The 12,838-nt window shown below is 41.1% G+C and overlaps 1 protein-coding gene across 3 annotated transcripts in view; it reads left to right on the forward strand.

The window, feature by feature from the left end:
• Positions 1 to 12,838, forward strand: part of ppp2r3a (protein phosphatase 2, regulatory subunit B'', alpha) — a 58,833-nt gene that overhangs the window by 5,576 nt on the left and 40,419 nt on the right. The window lies entirely within an intron of this gene.

Genomic DNA, 12,838 nt, shown 5'->3' on the forward strand with positions numbered 1-12,838 from the left:
GAATGATCGTTTTATTTAGATGAAAGTACAGACTGACGTAGTGTTGAAGAATTGAAAGTGATTTTCTTTTTCTATATTAGGAACAAAATTCTTATTGGTTTCACTGGTGTTTTCAACAAAACTTTTAATTTGAGATAGTAGGCTCTTGGGGGGTGATACGGCCCTTTCTGCAGAACTGGTGAGTTCGTGTCCTGTCAGTTTCTTTGGTCAGTGTAAGTGTCTTTACGATGCTTCATACATAGGGCAAAGACATGCATCCAACTATAGTTAAAAACATGACAAATAGGAGAGAAGCTGTGTTCTTGCCTCTGTGTGTGTGTGTGTGTGTGTGTGTGTGTGTGTGTGTGTGCCCCTGGGCGGTGATCTCCTGTCAGATCCTCTGAGGTGGGGGTCAGTCACAGGGTCTCCCCTCTGGAATTCTCCTAGAATAGATGTGACACACACATACACACACATGCATAGACACACATTTTCAGCAATGTCTTAAGTCGAATCAGTAATGATTTTGATGACCCATCATGACCTCAGCAATTTGGTTCGATTCATGGTTTTCCAGGTTGCGGTAGCTTATTGCCCTTAAATGTGCGTTTTGTCAACAGATAGATGGACTATAGCAACTGTGACGTTTGCACTCTCAAGTTAGAACGTGTTCCCTTCTTTGATTCTGACACTGATACAAGTCTCTAATGTGTTTCATCGTCTGAATTCAGTGCCAGCCCAGTTACATATGTGTCTTTGAATCTGCAAATCCACTTTTCCTTTTCTACTTTTGGAAGTGACTTTGAAGAGTTTTACAGGTATTTGTCAAGCTGCTGATTCAACTTGCTCTCAGAAGCACAGCTCAGTCCGTTAGTCGCTGCTCCTCATATGGATTCTTCTGAGCGCTGTGGTCATCAAACGGGTATGTAGCATCACCACATGGTGCATTTGGCAATACAGACGAACCTGGTCTTTGACATTTAGTCTTTCTGTTGTCTGGCTTTACTTTTCCTGCTCTTAGAGACAGTGGAGTGTTTGAGAGGATGCATTCAGCAACAAACCAGTGCTCTCTTGTTGCTCTCTGGCCTGTTTAGAGGATGCCTCAGTAACATGATGGATGCTCGAATGTGTGTGTGTGTGTGTGTGTGTGTGTGAAGGAGTGAGAGGATCTTGTCTCCTGTAACCCGAGCCTGGCTGGACACACTGACTCTTGGAGGGCCACAAAGACCGCTCTGCATGAACTGTGGGGAATGTGGAAGTTTGTATGTGTGTGTGCATGTGAAAGAAGCATTCACTGACAGACTTTAAACTGAAGCTGTTAGCCGACTAACTGATCGTTAATCAATGACAATTATGAAACTCAAGATCAGGATCAGGATAGGGCTGCGGCTAACAACTGGTTGCTTTGTTGATTAATCACAACATGTTTATGTGAATAATTAATTGTCTGGGCTAAAATATCAGATGAGTGCATATTACCAGATCTTATAACGTTTCAAATAATGTTTCTGCAGAAGCCCAAAATATCAAGTTTACTATAAAATTCTCACAAATGGGATGCTGCAGCAAAGTTTATTACCATGACATTAACTCTGAACTTTTTAATAGTTTGTGATGTTTCATTGACCAAACAATTGGTTGCTTAATCAGGAATAATTTGCTAGTTGCAACCCTAAACACAATATCTGTGGGTTTTAAACAAGCTTTCTAAAGAAGTCAGTATGTGGCTGGTGGTTTTCTGCCTTTTTTCTGACATTTTACTCATTTTGATTAACTGAACTGTGAGATTGATCTAGTGGAAAAGTCATGCGGAGATGGTAGTAGCTCATGTGGTTGCATGGCTGCGCTTATTCTAAGATGCAGAAGAATGCTTTACTGCAATGCAACTTGATGTTAAACTAGCTTGTCGTCAGGCATCAAGTGTGTGCATCAGACTGAATTTCTCCTCTTTCCTTTCATCTACACGTTGCGGAGGAGGTATGTGTTTTAACTTCCAGAGAAGTTGACTGATCAGCTACTCTGTCTGTTGCTTCCCAGCTCGAATGAATGGTCTGTGGGTGTATTGGTGGGTGGATGGGCGACAGAGTCTGTGTCCGTTTTGGAACTATATTAATGTGAGCCATGGTTTTTGCCTGTCACAGATGTGCGTCTTTTCACAGCTGCTTGTCGTTCCCAAACTTTGTGTGTGTGCAGCTTTGTAGATGTGTATGTGCATGCATAGATGTGTGATACTAATCTGGGTTTTATCCATTTCGCACATAGGTGTTAAAGGACAGGATGTGCCTACAAACAGTATCCCACTGGGATACACTGGGAGTGTCCTGATGTAATTAAATAATGACTGTGGTTGTGGTGGTGTTGTGCAGACAGATGCAGGCTGGATCATTGGGCTGAGTCACACATTTGCACACTCACAAAGTCCTGTTTCATTCCTGGTCACGTCAGTTCTATTCATATCTGTTTTCAGCATTTAGTTCAATAGCTTTCGTTGCCAAAGCAAGATCAACACATAGCAGATTATTTATAGATTTTCTGTGACAATTTGATGAAAATCACAAATGTTTAGTATTTGATCAGACATAACCTCATATGTTTAATTATGAGGGAGGGAATGCGTCCTGTTTATTTTTCCCTACGTTTTTCAAGTGAAAGGGTTTGTTTTGGGAATAGCTCCTTAACCAAACTGAGAGTCTAAGCATCGGGGCTTGTTGTATCATCTACAGATTGCAAAGACTTCAAAAGCTTATTTGGATTTGTGAATTTGCGCAGCATATAAAATTGTGTTTACTTGACTACACTAGTCTCCTAGGGTATATTGGAGGAGGATTTAATCATTTGTGAATGCTCATAAGAGTCAGTGCATACCTGTGAAAGATTCATTAAGTCAACCAACGCAAAGGGACTTTCCACAGTTTTTACGCATGACATTCAGTTTACTTGGAATGAGGAGAGAGCTGCTCCTAAGTTTGCAGGACCTTCAGGTCTGGGAAACACCAAGCCGACTCTCAGTGTGGGCCAGCATCAAGCTGTTAGGGAGATTTCATCAGCTGAAACTTTGCGGTGTTCTCTGCACCGTCTGTGCAAGTTGGACCCCCCAGTGGTGGATTTTGGCATCAAATGCTGTTGGTCTGTATGTGAAAGAAATCACATACAGTTTCAGATATATAATTGATTTAGAAGTAGCTAAAAACAGTCTGTGGTTAGTGAGAGGGGTGTGAAAATGATAAGTTAATGCTGCTTTGTTTACAGTTTGCGCAAACGTGGTCCCAGGTCTTCCACTTTTTCTCCATCCCACGCAAGCACAGAACGTGCAGCACTACATAGTCGCCGGCCAGTGCAGGAGTTAGTCTTTGTTGGCACGAGTTCTTTGACGTCAGCTTGGTGTGTCACAGCTTTCACAGTCTACCCCATGTCTGGTGGGAGTTTTTTAACAGAGCTTGGGTTTTAGGACTACACATTTACTGTATTAAGGAAAGTCTCCAGGAGGGTAGAGTTTGAAAGACATTTACAGTACTAGGTGCAGGGTCTGACAAAAGATGCTACTGCTTACTCAGTTTTAAATGGAAATCAAAGCCTTAATGGACAATTTAATGTATTTTATTGTATGTTGTTTATTGTTTCTTATTGTGGGCACCCAAGTAGTAGCAGGCACTACTTTGGCTGTGGATAGTGGAGATCCAAAAAAAACAAAAGCTAAAAATTAAAATAAATTAAAATATAATTCTGGTGTAGCCACTTTAAAATACGTTATTCTGACCCATTCAGTTCACAGTCGAGTGATATTATTCCAATTTAATACACGCTGTTGGATGCACTGCTCCGCTCTCCATTTCTGTCTTTACAAATTTGAGAACTTCTATTTGGCATCATGAACTGTAGCAAGATGAAATCTTTGGTTGGCTTTTATTGTATCCATCTGCATCTAAAAGAATCACCATAACAATGAGCTTTCATTTTACACTGCTTTCAAAGTAGTAGAAACACAAGAAAAATACCTTGGCATATACTGTAAGTTCGACAAATACAGATGTTTTGCAATCTGTAAAAGCCATGCCAGGAAAGATAGTGTACAAAAGGAGTCTGTAAAATAGAGTTATGTAAGAGTAAAGTAACAGAGGTGGAAAATATGTTTGAAGAAAAATGGACAGACATACAGTACACACCTCTTTGGTTAAGTCAGGACAACTCCCTGACTCTGTGTTTAACTCTCTGCCAGACAGCTACAGTGCAAGTAAGCGTTTCGTGTGCATGCGTGTGTGTTTGTAATAGTTGTTTTCGTGTAAGGGGAATAATAAAAAGACACCCAGGAAAAGATGCACATAAAGACAGACCGAATCCTGCAGAATCCCAAATTTTAATTAAGTTTAATTTTCGCATTACTTTTATGTGTAATTATGACTTACATCATACCCACACCCTGGCTGTATATAGTGTGCAGTGTGTCTGGCTGCATGTACGGGTGCGGTTTGTCTGTATTAAAGCCAGCATTAAATTGTGTACCAGGCCACTGAGTGCTGTAGGACTTCTCACATTTGTGCTTTCTAATTGATTCAAAGTGTGATTTATGGAGCTCTCTGCACCCGCATGTGCTCGCCTGTCTTTAAGTTGTGCAACACACAAGCAAACACACACACACATGGAGACACACACACGCACACACAAACCAAAACTGTGAGTTACTCATCATTGCAGCACAAGGCACTATTGTACTGACCATCTTCATGGCACTTTTAGTGACACAGTCATTCACATTTCCCAGCAGCATATGTGTGGGGGTGTGTGGGTGGTCGTCTCATATTGCATGTAACACTGCCGGCTGCTAAAAATGAAGACGTGACAGGAAAAGTGTGAGTGTGATAGTGAGAAGTGTGTGCGTCTGTGTTTAGGGAGGCACACAGGGAGCTGCATCTCAGTATGTCAGTTGTCAGGGGTTTTTGTCCAGTCAGTGTAGTTTTTCTTATCTTATTTATGTAATGGTTTATATTGACACACTCACACTTTCACATCAGAAATATCTTATTTTGCAATAGAGACAGCTATGGCTGTTACCAGCTGAGGGAGCCTTTACCTTTAGCTGAGCCATAATTTTGGAAAGAAATACAGGAAGAACGAAAGAAGAGATAACGTTAAAGTTCTTTTCACAAGCCATTCACCTGGTGTTTTGGGATGTTGTGGTTTGTGGCAAACCAAAAGGTGGGCTACCATAACAAGAGAGAGGTTGGATGAGGTAGACCACTTGACAGTGTTGATGGTAGCCTAAAGCTCCCTCTTGAAGAAGGGTGTGGGTAATGTGGGGGAAAACTTGTGTGATTATCAAACCTTTCTACTGTGGAAAAGCTGCTTGAATATTCTGAATTGTGTAGAAAGTCTCTCACAAGCTCGTGCCACTACAACATTCAAAAATTCTGCACGCAAAGAATAATTTCATATTGTTACAAGTTCACAGGTAAGCTTTTCATTTCTTTTTCTTTTTTGCAGAAAAGGGCATATTCTGTGGCCTCCCTCCATCTAAATCTTAAAACAAATTCACATTGTTAAATAAACATAAGAAACATAAAAGAGACATAAGAGTCTTGGTAAAATATGTTATGTGGGAGTGAGATATCCTTGACTGTTCCTTGACTGAGTACCCCTGTATCCGTTTGAAAGTTGACCTTTGCTTGCAAGATGTTGTGAAATGTGAGTAGGAGTGAATCTGTTAACAAGTTTAAATTCATACCTCCTTCTTGGATTGTGTCTTGTAGACAAAAGTACATATTTGCAATATATTAATATAATATCTTGTTGAGGCAGATTATCTGAACCTAAATGGGAGGAGAACTGAAAGTGAGCACTTGGTGAAAACTGGGCAACAGCAAGAGGAGTCTGTCGAAGCTGGACCAGCTTCAACCCATTGTTTGAGAAATGGTTTTATAATCATCCATCTGCTTGTGTTTCTTGCCCTATAGGGACCTTGTTTAACCCCTGAGGTGCTAATTTGAGCGCTAATCTGTGACAGTCCTGCGTTATCTAGTTCTACTGTGAGCCACACCGATTCATTCTGATATGGACTTAAAGGCCCCCAAAAGAAAACGAAATCACAAAATTGAAAGCACCACACAATGGCATGATTTGTACATGACTATGTGCCTTATGGCCTTATGGCCTCTTCTAACCACCTTTAACCACTGAGAGATCCACCCTGAGAAAAAAGGGAGCAGAGACTAGGGTGAGGATTAGTGAGACAGTGACGAGGACACTTTTGATTCCCAGATCTCCCATCATACCCTGCTGCTCATTGACTGGCTCCTTTGTGGCAGTGGTGAAGTGCGCTCATTGGTTGGTTGGGTCTGAATGTCAACTTCGTTTCGTCCATGAACTCTGGAATTTGCGTGTGCTTGTGTACAATGAGTTAATAGCCACCCATTGAAGGGTTGTTGTGTTCTGTTGTCCACACTGGCTCCCTTTGTCCCCACTCCACACACACACACACACACACACACACACACACATATACACATGGATGTGAATCTGAACTAGGCATTCCTCCACTGGGAGGGCACTTGCCAAGAAAGAAAGAAAGAGAGAAAGAAAGAGAGAAAGAAACTAACTAACAGTACCATTCATAGTCATGGTGGTGTGATTCTTCCTGGCCCTGGTTTGAGACATGAATGAGTCTGAAGCTAAAAATATTTTATTGCTGCCCCTTTTACTACTCCTGCTCTTTTCATTAATTCTCTCCTCCGTTGTGTTCTCTGCGCTGCATCAAAATGCATTTAATAGTGTTTCAAAGTTTATAGAGTCATTCTGTGGTTGCATTTCTTCAAGGTGTAAATGTGTGTAAGCAACCCCCTTGGGTAAAAACACTGAAAAAAGTGGAGGTTAGAAAGATGGCAAGCAAAAGGGGCAGTGACTTTCCAAAAGGTCATGGGATGAATCCAAATATGTGACATCATGGGTAGACAAGTGTGTGTCTTTGCATGGTGAGAGAGGGGATGTCCTGGCCCTGCAGCAACCTGAGCTATGTAACAGACAGGCTGCAAAATGACAGAGGCTAACTCAGGCCTGCTCTTTATTGGTCAGTGTGGGTAGACCATGCGTCTCACTGCTTACCACAGATGGAGAATGAAGGAAAGAGGAAGACGGGGGTGGGGGTGAAATTGTGAGATGGAGCAAGAGAGAGGAGTGCGGGGCAGTGAAGGAATAGGTGGCGCAGAGAGAGAGAGAGAGAGAGAGAGAGAGAGAGACTGACAGTAATCCAGGAAATCTCACAACGAGAAGGAAGTAGAAAGGCACAAGGTTTTGATCCAACTTTGGGAATTTGCTTTACCGTAGAAATACTCCCAGTGCAGCATGGGAAATAGGGGGAGAAACTATTTTGGGCTTTGCTCCTGTTTGCTATGCCAACCAGCATTTCAGGGCATAGTGAAGGTTTTGCAGAGCTGTAAGTACATTCACATGTAAGGACAAGGATGAGAGGAGGGGGAGATGTGCAGGACTGAGGTCACCCTCAGGGGAGGGAAATGACCCCATTGCACCAGTGCGCCCTTTCCTCTTTGTTCCCTCTCTGGGTTTAATCTAAAACTATTCAAGAATCTTTATTGGCATGATAAGATCACAGTGACATTGCCAAGGCTTAAGCACATCTCTCTTTCTTTCTCTTCTTTAGATGGAGGAGGAAGTAGGTTGGTGGTGAGAGAGGAATGACAGTCTTTATCTCAGTCAGTAAACACAAGCCAAGGGAGTCCCTGTGTTGTTTATACTGTGTCTTTAACTCCCTGTTCTCATGCATACACTATGTAACACAATCATTCATAATCAATCCACACTGTGTATATGGACATGCAGGCCAGGGCTGCACGCACAAAAACAAGGTCAGACTCCCATGGATATGCTAGTGGACACATACACACAGTCAGAAGCTGTGGTTGGACCAAGCAATGGTGTGGGTTTTCTTTAGTGTGTGAGCGTGTGTGTGTGTGTGCGAGCATATATGGTGAAATGGTCAGATCCCAGCACACTCAAGTGTCCCTCCTGCCTGCCAGTCTGACCACTGGTGGTTGTGAGTTTGTGTGTGTGTGTGTGTGTGTGTGTGTGTACGGCTGCGGCTGCTCCACAGCACAGTGTAGCTCAGTGCAACTCAATTTAAACCGTAAACCACAGACTATTCCATCCAAATCCTTCCACACCAAGCAGATCTGCTCTGTGTTTTTCTCTTGTAGTTGCTCATTTGGAAACTTTTATGGCAGTCAGTCAATATTTTACGTTTTACTTGCATGCCTTTCTGTGTGTTTACAGCTCTTTTGAAGTAAAGGTAAAGATTATAGTGTCTCGTTTCTAGAGCCACTGTTGCTTCACCATCAACCTTTTCATACAGAATTGCCAAAACCCAGTTGCATAAATCAACAGAATTTAACATGTTGATACTGCAATGTTCACTGAAAATACGTTTGTATAAACCTAAATATACAGTGTGTCCTCGTATTGACAATGCTTATGTTTACAATGTGGCAGCACTGTTAATGTTAGTAAAGGATTGGGGTATAGATTAGAGCCTTCAGTACCAATACATGATTAAACAGGTCCTGCAATTTGCTTTGATCCTCACAGTGTATGAATTTGAACGTGTGTTCAAATTCTGTGCATTAATGTAACACTTTATTCACCGTAAAAACATTGCCTCTGGATATAGTCCAGCCAGGGATGACCTTTGTCCCCCTATTGTAAATGGAAAAACAATGTAAGCCTAATATCGGGGAGACAGGTTTGCATCTTAGTAGGTCAGAAGTCTCCCTTTTTCTTTTTATTTCAGTCTAACATTCTGCATTCTTGGTTGCACTGCCTGATCTGTCAACCCTATTATCTGTCATCTGCTCAACCAACTAGACTTAATCCATATTATCCATCAAGCATCATCCGCATGCCCCTGCATTTCTACTTTATGAGGTAGTTGCAGTGATGTGACACGAAGGAAAGATTAGGGCTTTAACTTAGATTTAACCTTGTGTAACACATATACATGGTAGGATTGCTAATGCACAAGGAGGATTCAGTGGTTCTTCTTTTGTGGCCTGGAGTTCTTGGGAAGAGCTTTCACGTTGGGTGGCTGTAGTCTGCGGTATGGGCTCATCACTGGAAGCTTGCTGGTTTAAAAACGGCAGAGCAACACGAGGCGAGGAGAGTAAATAGCCATTAAGTAAACAGGTCAAGTTGCCCTTGAGCAACATGATGAACTCTAACAACTTTTATGGAGCTGTTCTTTTACCAGCCCGACTGGACTCTGTATGTGTGTAAATGCAAAGCAGAATTCAGCGAGAAGCTAGTGTGCTTAGCTCACCTTGTTAAAAAAAAGTTTCCTTTTGCAGCAACTAAACAAACTACTGTAGCAAAGTCCCAGCAGACTCTTGAGGATGCTGGTTGTGTGACTTTCTCTTTCTTTGATCATGGGAAGATGATTTTATGTGTGTATGTGTGTGTGTATGTGTGTGTGTGTGGCATCACTTCTTATGATTGCCAGAGCTATATTCTCAGGGTTTCCATGGTTACAGACAGTGCTGAATCCCTGCTGTGAGACAGACATGCATAGACACCAGACAAGAGTAACTTCAACTGGTAGTTAGAGGCGAGTCGTGCTAAGAGTTGAGATCTATGAAATCCTCAAACAAGGGTCTTTCTTCCTCTTTTTCTCCCCTTCTGCTGTGTGGAGAGACATCAGTGTCATTTCCCTGTCACTCCTGACTTAAAGCAAGGCTGCAATTTAGTAAAATCTTAACCAATTACGCAAAACATTTTTATTTGCATTGAAGGAGGATTGAATTAAAAAAATATATGGACTGGCATGATCAGTCAAGAGGTTAATTTCCATTGTACAAGGCCCAAGATACGTGTTGAAATGCTGGCTCTTTAAAAACCTGTCACACCTGGTCACGGTTTGCTTTCTAGCTGCGTGCATATCAGTATAGTCAGTAGCATTTAAGGTAACTGAATTCCTGTTTTTTAATCATATTTTGACAAAAGTATGAAATATAAACAACTTCTACAGTAAAACAGCAGCTTGGCTCTATCCAGTTTCCTTATTTAATGTAAAGTTTGTTTAAAGTTTGTTTATACGCTTGAGCCCCGCTGTTGGGAATGAGGCATTGTAGCTTTTTTTTCCTGACATTTTGAAAGTTTACTCAGAATTCCCTTGACAGTTAAGTGGAAAAATAGCTTCTCCCACCACGCCTCTGAGCTATTTTGTTTTACTGGAAGTCTTGATCATATAAACGAGCTCGGGAAAGGTAGTTTTAACTCAATTTGACTTTTTTTCCTTTTCTTTTCCTATGTCTACCCTTCCTCACATTCCTTTATCTCTTTCGTTCTTTCTTTGTCGTCTGGATCTCCTTCATCTATCTTCTGATCTGTTCAGGCAACCCTGACAACACCTTCTTCTCTTTACTCCCATATCTTCTTCCTCTGACTTCTCATCTGTTCAGGTACAGGCCCCTCGGGGGGTAAACACCAGAGATACACTGTCTTTGATCCAAAGCGAATGACTGGCGGGATTTTGTGTGTGTGTGTGTGTGTGTTTGTAAAATATTTGTTGTACAGTGCATGATCTACAAGCTGTCTCCCATACTTGTATAATGCTGGGGTAAGCATTTTTATGTGTCACTGTTTCCCTGGACATTTGTCCTATGAGAGCTTTCAGTATTTTATTATTTGACTCTGTATGTGTGTGTGTGTGTGTGTGCTGCTCTATGCCTGTGAGAGCTGAGATGTGGTAGTTTGATATCACTGTTCTTTCATCACTGTAGTAATTCTTCTGCTGTTTGAACTTCTGTGAATCACTGACAGCTTGTTGTATTTCTGCAGCTGTGGCCACCTCACCTGCATGTTGAATCCACAGGGTCTTTCTTTACTTTGACTTTTTTCCCTTTTCTTTATTTTTTTTAGTTTGCTTTCTGAGCTTTGTTCCTTTTTGGGATTGGCCCCTCTTTTTCCATGGGCTTCAGATGCTAAATCCCGGTTGATCTGTCTTTCATGTGTTGTTGGAATCAACAGTCGGGTGCTGTTGCAGAGGTTTGCTTGTTTTAATTGCTAACTTTGCTAACTAAATTGGTAGCTTCCAGCCTCTGTTGGAATGAACAGGCAATCCCCGCCTTAAAATGTGTATATACACACATCAGAGACATTAAATGCTTGTGCTCCCAAATTTCATGGTGCATGAAGCTTTGAAAAGTTGATGCACCAAACTATTTCCAACTGTGATTCCTGGGTTCACGGATCTGATGATACAGTTATAAATTACATATTCTTTATTTGTCTCCGGATATCAGTTAGAAATCTTTATGCCACATTTTGATAAGTCGGTGGTCTGCTCAGACAGAAAAAATTTAGCTCACAGCGAAATAGCAGAATTTTAATGTGACATTGACAACACATGTATTTGATTGGCCACATCTTGTCTGAAGACCGTATCTGCCATTGCTATGACTTGATAAATTGCATCACTGCATCTTTAGACCTTTAGAATAATTCTTTAGAATTACTCTTTTTCTGTTAATTACTGACACACTGTAGACACTGACACTGTACACTATTGGTAGAGTCAGTGCTCCCATCTTTAATGGACATTAAGACTAATAATTTCTTGTTACTTGTCACTGATCTACTGAAGCGACAGAGTAAAAATGTTCAAGGCGATTCAGGTTCTTTCTGCACTTACCTCCGTCCTCACCGAAACATCAGTAGATGGCAAAACAGTTAATTATCCCAATTATAATTATACAACCAAGCCAGGCCATTTTTTTCCCACGTCACACTAATATTCTTTCATATGTTTTTTTCTTTTTCACACACATACTTCTACACGAAGTATATTTTCCAGAGCCAAAAAGATTTAGGTCTGTTTTACCTTTCTAGTCTGAACTTTTGATTGTATCTTGATTAAAGACTGAGTTACAAAGTATTCATCCCATAAACATAGAACTACATGTTAACTACACTGATGTGGCCTGCATGTGTAATTACTCTGTAATTGTACAATGGTAACGTTATGATTAAGCAGTGATTTACTGGTTTATTTGTAGCAGCACTGTATAAAGTTTCACAATAGAAACCAACACAGTCCAGTGACAGTCTGCGTGGGCCGAGTGCTCATGGGAACCAGAGTGGCTTTTAGCGTTCAGGTCCTCAGGGACAGCTGGGACTTTGTTGCTGTTGATAAACACACTCCCACAGTCCCAGAACCATAGAGCACTCACACACACCTACAGACACATTCGCACACACACACACACACACACACTCTACTTGTGCCCACAAACAGATGCAAGAAGGAAAATCACCCATCAGTGTTAATGATTTGAAATTTGGCATTATCCTATTGTCGGGGGGGAAAAAATATATGTATGTTTTACTCAGACACAGGCTGCTTATGTTCACATGACCCATAGATAAGATAAAGTGTGTGTGTGTTTTTGTTTGTGTGTATGAACACACACTTTCATATAAATGTACCCAAACATGGGAGCTAGAGTTCAGAGACATGGATTAGGGCCAAGAAACACCCAACAATCATACTGTTACTCCTCCTCCTCCGTCATTCCTCCGTCATCAGCCCTGTCAGTTACGCAGGGAATATTTTGGTACTTTGTTGTATAGTCTATTCCTTATTTCCTCCCTGGTGCTTCCTTTTTCTGTCTCTGTAAATGTGCTTACAACATGTCATAATTCTAGTTTTTTAACAAAGGAACTTATTATATGCACTCGTGCAGTCCTTAAAATGAAGCGAGGCATTTTATTAGGCTTTTTTCTAAGTTGTGTGACCCACAATAATAATTTTTTTTTAAAAGGAATAAATGTGCAATTTATAACAACATATTTCAGAATTATAATC

Source organism: Channa argus, chromosome 16 (genome assembly GCF_033026475.1).
Source record: "Channa argus isolate prfri chromosome 16, Channa argus male v1.0, whole genome shotgun sequence".
NCBI lineage: Eukaryota > Metazoa > Chordata > Actinopteri > Anabantiformes > Channidae > Channa > Channa argus.